The sequence below is a fragment of the Ambystoma mexicanum genome, chromosome 2p, assembly GCF_040938575.1.
Source record: "Ambystoma mexicanum isolate Mex_15411 chromosome 2p, UKY_AmexF1_1, whole genome shotgun sequence".
NCBI lineage: Eukaryota > Metazoa > Chordata > Amphibia > Caudata > Ambystomatidae > Ambystoma > Ambystoma mexicanum.
The window spans coordinates 1169810706-1169816746 of NC_090923.1; the positions used below are offsets into that span (position 1 = coordinate 1169810706).

Consider the following 6041-nt stretch of genomic DNA (forward strand, 5'->3'; position numbering starts at 1 on the left):
ACAAGTATTGTACACAAAACAACTCCACAGTTATAGGAACAAATGTAGTGAACTTACCACTTTCTAGTGCAGTTGTGCAGTCTGTACTCTGACAGTTGCTTTTCAGTTTGTATTTAATGCAGCATTGAGGTAATACTGTTGGTAGCACAGGTTATTTTCCTGCTTGGTGCATTCCATTATGTTGCACACTCTATGCAATTGCATTGCTGATTTTATAAGTACAGAGTTTGTAGACGTATATATACTTTTTCCTTACAATTCACTTATGTGTTGGTCTTTAAAGATGTTCAGTTTCTTTGCTGTATGCTACCATAATTTGCAAGAACCCCCACGCTATTGGGTAGTGTGGATGCTGCCCGACGTCCGCGCACTTTTGAATAGTCCGCTGACCCTGTGGTTATCAGCATGGAGCCAGGGGGTTCAGTAAGCTGTACAGTAAATGTAAACACATTAAGGGTATCCTTGTAAAAACTTATGAAATTCAGTGAAAAAACTTTGTTAAAGGGACGTTATGGTTCAGTTGCCCTAATAAAAACCTATCCAATTCAGTGCAAAAATGCTGTTAAAGGGACGTTACAGTTACTTTCCACTAATAACAACCTATCCATATTATGGTTATAAGTAAAACCAAAAAATCCTAGAAATTCGCCCGTTAGGGTAAGCTAAGCAACCATAACTCACACCACCACTGTGCACTGCTAAGACTAACACCCATGACATCAAAGATGACATCACAAATAACCATAACGTCCCTTTAACAAAGTTTTTTCACCGAATTTGATAGATTTTTAATAGCATAACTTAACCATAGCATCCCTTTAAAAAGGTTTTTTCACTGAATATATATATATATATATATATATATATATATATATATATATATATATATATATATATATATATATATATATATATATATATATATATATAACACAGCCACGGGAGTGGCTGTGTAGTTATGGTTAAGTTGCTGTTTCCATAGGAAGAGCACTTTTTGGGCGGCTTATAACTCCGCTGCACTTGGACGAATCCTCACCAAACTTTGCAAAAAAAGTATATGGGCTACTCTGAATTTCTTTGCAAAGTTTGGTGATGTTTGGTCTGGGTAGGAGAGGGGCAAAGTTATAGGGGGGTCCCAAAAACTTTGCGCACGGCTACAGGCCAAACCGCTGGACGGATTTCAACCAAATTTGCAGCAGTGGCAGGGGCTTGGTCGCGAAAGTATGCTTTTATAAATTTTGTGACAATCCATCCAGTAGTTCCCTTAAAAACAATCAAAAAGTATGTCTCTACAAATTAGTGATATCTATGTCCGCTCCGCGGACACACTTCCCTGTTCGCTCCGTGGAGAAGATTGGAATTGGCTATTCTGTGGCGTGCTGGCCGCGACCATGTTGCCACTGATTGGTTGTACCACAGCGTGAAGTGCGTCTTAATCTTTCGATACTTCCGCCATGTTTACTTCGTTTTCTGTTGAACACAGACATCGCCGCTAATATACCTAAACGAAGAAGACACCAAGGCACTTGTTACACTTATGGAACACTGTTTCGAAAGGTGAGCGTTAATGCGACTTGGTAGTAGAAAGTGAAACATTGAAGTATTCTTGTTAGCACTGTCGTACGGTACAGTGAAACTTGCTACTCATTGTACGAAATGAACTTACTGCGTCCATTTTACAATACATAAACAACATTACTGCGGTCAGACTGGCGGGAATCTGAGGCAGCCACCTGCTCTATTTCGTACACACAGCAGTTCCGCACGTGTACGGGAGTAGCGGTTCTCATGAATAGCCGCTGATATGTTCTTGCAAAATGAGAATGTATTTGCATTCGCAGTGAAGGCCACTTCATTTTCTGTTTGAAATACGAGCTCAGTACAGCCGCATATTTGTCGACAGCCATAAGGGTCAGGTGTTTTTTAACCTTGAGGTCCAGGGAAAGAGCAGAAAGAATGTAGGGAATAACAGTTAGAAAAACATATCGTTTTTATAAGGTTATGCTTCAGAAACGTTTGCACCGACGATTAAATATTAGTTACACTACTGTCTGACTGCAGCCAACGCAATGGAGCCGGTCCACATCATGTAAGGGTATTTTTCCCACCTATATACTGAATTGACATAACATTTTTACATTGGGGGGGAAAAAAAATATTTTTTCCTAATGAATTACAAGGTTTATGTGCCGTTGAATTTTTTTTTCCCATTATGGACATTGCACATTGTCGCCGTTTGTAGGGTGCCAGTACATTTCCCCAAATTAAATTAATATTTAGTTAAAAAAGTATGTGTTACAACTTGGTTTTGTGCAAAGGTTGCGTATTGATATACGTTTTATTTATGCTTTTCCCCCTCAGATATTTCCTTCCCTATTGTGATTGTCACGGATTACAGCTGCCGAGTGACAGCTTTTTTAACCATCAAATGCAACTGTTCATTACCGGTTGTCTGTGCGTCATAATTCAGTGGCCTGACCGTGTCAGACCTCTATGTCCTTGAGCTGCTGTTGCAATAAGAAGTAACATTCCATCCTTTCTGGTGGTGTAGATCACAGCTGTTGGCGTCGTCTTGCACATCAATCTGGGAGGAAAACGACTACTGTGGCGGCAACGCTTACTTTCTGTGTGTGAAAGAAACCAACATGCCCATTACCATTTTCATTGTCGACCAAAGACAGAAACTTACTACTTGAATGGAAATGTGAATAGGGCAATCATTTTGCACAGTTCATTGTGAAACACAACTACTTTACTAATTGCTTAGGGCGATGATTTCGCTCAGTTTATTGTGAAATAAAATTACTGTACTAATTTTTAAATGTTAGTGTTTTTTTACACAAATGTACTCTCTGTTTTCACAATGCGGCATGCTACGTTGCAGGTTGTAATGTGTTCTTTTGTAGGTGCTACATCACGGCACGTACGTCAATATGGATGCATTTGTTTAAGCTGCCAAGGAACGTTATGGAGAAAGGTACTGCATACCACTTGCTTTGGCTACGGGAGGGTCAGGCCCATCTCATATGCTTTAGTGCCTTCAGGCCAATTTCTGTCACCGTCAGACCAATTTCTGTCACCCAGATGCCCTATTAACCAGCATTAGTTCAGAATAATTACTATCTTCTTAAAAGTGGGAAAATGAGGTAAGGTGCACTGAAAGTGTTTGGTGCACAGAAATGTTTGTAAAATAATACATGGTTACACGCTCCCAATACACATATCTTCACAACTTTCGACCTGTGCCACTTACGAAATTATGCGTCGAAAGGTGAGTGGTAATGGTGTTGCTTCCAGTATTTCTAACGTCATTGCGCTTCCCATCACAGAGTTTGTTTGAGATTTTATGTAAACGTAAGTAGACTATTCCTTTGTGTTTTTTAAGCACATTTTTACAGAAAAAAATTACCACATGTACAACACATGTATGTAAAGGTCATTGAAAACACCCGAAAAGGTTTGTTGTGCATGTGATAGTGTTTTGATATGTAACAAGTGTAATCATGTACATAACAAATCAACTGTACAGCTTCCATCTCTGAGGGGTAGCCCCTATGTATGGTTAGTGGCCACAATTCCGGGGATGTGGCTACTGGTCATTACTGGAAGGCACAAAACATTGCATTGAGGTTGCCATGTCCACCAGGGACTGCCTTTCTGGTAAAGGTCTTGCTCATAACCACACATTTCTCAAGGAACACAAATGTGGTGCTGCCTTTACGGTCACACAGTTTCATTTTTGCTTTCTGTAGCCTGCAATGGAAAGCGAAAAAGGGTTTCTATCCAACACCCGTCTTCCCTTTCTATGGTGGCCATCTTGAAAAAGGATTTGTTTTCTTCAGCCGGGAACGCCGGAGGCGTTCCGGTTAAAGACAAAAAATCCTCTTTCTTGGTAGCACGGGTTACTGCTGTAAAATCCTGCTTGCTTATGGCATTCATCCCCCACTCTTTGGGGAGGAATGGGGGTTAATGATCCAGATACGTCGGTATGCACTCTTGCTTATATTGTGTTGCACGCTTGCCTTGTGGAGTTCTGTGCCGGAAATTTTTCAGTTACAAGTTCCTACAAGAATATACAATGTACTTCCCCACTATCACCTAGTTACACATGTCATTGTGAAGTGGGTATGACTTTTCGAACACGCCCCATGCTGTGCGCCAGCATATGATAATGTGGAATTCTTCGGAAGGTGGACAGTTACTTCAAATGTTCCTTTACAGTAGTATGCTTATGTGTTACTATTAGAACCCTGATAAATGTAGTACAACATTTTTGTTAAAGTACTGTTATGATGTATTTACACTACTAAAAACCTATGGCATTCAGTTAAAAAAACTTTGTTAAAGGGACGTTATGGTTACGTTGCCCTCCCAAAAACCTGTAAAATTCACTACAAAAATAACTTTGTTGAGGGAACGTTATGGTTAAGTTGCCCTACGAAAAACCTGTGCACTTCACTAAAAAAAAAAAAATGTTTGCCCTCCCCATTATTTTTTTTCCCAATTATGGACATTGCACATTGTCGCCGTTTGTAGGGTGCCAGTACATTTCCCCAAATTAAATTAATATTTAGTAATAAAAGTATGTCTTACAACTTGGTTTTGTGCAGAGGTTGCGTATTGATATACGTTTTATTTACGCTTTTCTCCTCAGATACTCATTTCCCTATTGTGATTGTCACTGATTACAGCTGCAGAGTGACGGCTTTTTTAACAGTCAAATGCAACTATTCATTACCGGTTGTCTGTGCGTCATAATTCAGTGGCATGACCGTGTCGGACCTCTATGTCCTTACACTGCTGTCACAATAAGAAGTAACATTCTATCCTTTCTGGTGGTGTAGATCCCAGCGGATGACGTCGTCTTGCACATCAATCGTGGAGGAAAGGAGGAAAACGACTACTGTGGCGGCAACGCTTACTTTCTGTGTGTGAAAGAAACCAACATGTCCATTACCATTTTCATTGTCGACCAAAGACAGAAACGTACTACTTGTATGGAAATGTGAATAGGGCAATCATTTCGCACAGTTCATTGTGAAACACAACTACTTTACTAATTGCTTAGGGCGATGATTTCGCTCAGTTTATTGTGAAATAAAACTACTGTGCTAATTTTTAAATGTTAGTGTTTTTTCTTTACAAATTTACTCTCTGTTTTCACAATGTGGAATGCTACGTTGCAGGTTGTAATGTGTTCTTTTGTAGGTGCTACATCACGGCACGTACGTCAATATGGACGCATTTGTTTAAGCTGCCAAGGAACGTTATGGAGAAAGGTACTGCATACCACTTGCTTTGGCTACGGGAGGGTCAGGCCCATCTCATATGCTTTAGTGCCGTCAGACCAATTTCTGTCACCCAGATGCCCTATTAAACAACATTAGTTCAGAATAATTACTATCTTCTTAAAAGCAGGAAAATGAAGTAAGGTGCACTGAAAGTGTTTGGTGCACAGAAATGTTTGTAAAATAATACATGGTTACACCCTCCCAATACACATATCTTCACACCTTTCGACCTGTACCACTTACGAAATTATGTGTCGAAATGTGAGTGGTAATGGTGTTGCTTCTAGTATTTCTAACGTCATTGCGCTTCCCACCACAGAGTTTGTTTGAGATTTTATGTAAACGTAAGTAGACTACTCCTTTGCGTTTTTTAAGAACATTTTTACAGAAAAAAATGACTACATGTACAACACATGTATGTAAAGGTCATTGACAACACCCGAAAAGGTTTATGTTGTGCATGTGATAGTGTTTTGATATTTAACAAGTGTACTCATGTACATAACAAATCAACGGTACAGCTTCCGTCTCTGAGGGGTAGCCTCTATGTATGGTTAGTGGCCACAATGTCGGGGATGTGGCTACTGGCCATTACTGGAAGGGACAAAATATTGCATTGAGGTTGCCATGTCCACCAGGGACTGCCTTTCTGGTAAAGGTCTTGCTCATAACCATACATTTCTCAAGGATCACAAATGTGGTGCTGCCTTTACGGTCACACAGTTTCATTTTTGCTTTCTGTAGCCTGTA

The 6041-nt window shown here is 39.9% G+C and overlaps 1 long non-coding RNA gene across 1 annotated transcript in view; it reads left to right on the plus strand.

Annotated features, from left to right (window-relative positions):
- The window catches only part of LOC138567274 (uncharacterized), a 47340-nt gene extending 42217 nt beyond the window's left edge, over positions 1 to 5123 (plus strand). Inside the window, exon 2 of the long non-coding RNA XR_011302150.1 lies at positions 4845 to 5123. This is a non-coding gene — a long non-coding RNA (uncharacterized lncRNA). The remainder of the gene's footprint in view (positions 1 to 4844) is intronic.
- The last annotated feature ends 918 nt before the right edge of the window (positions 5124 to 6041 follow it).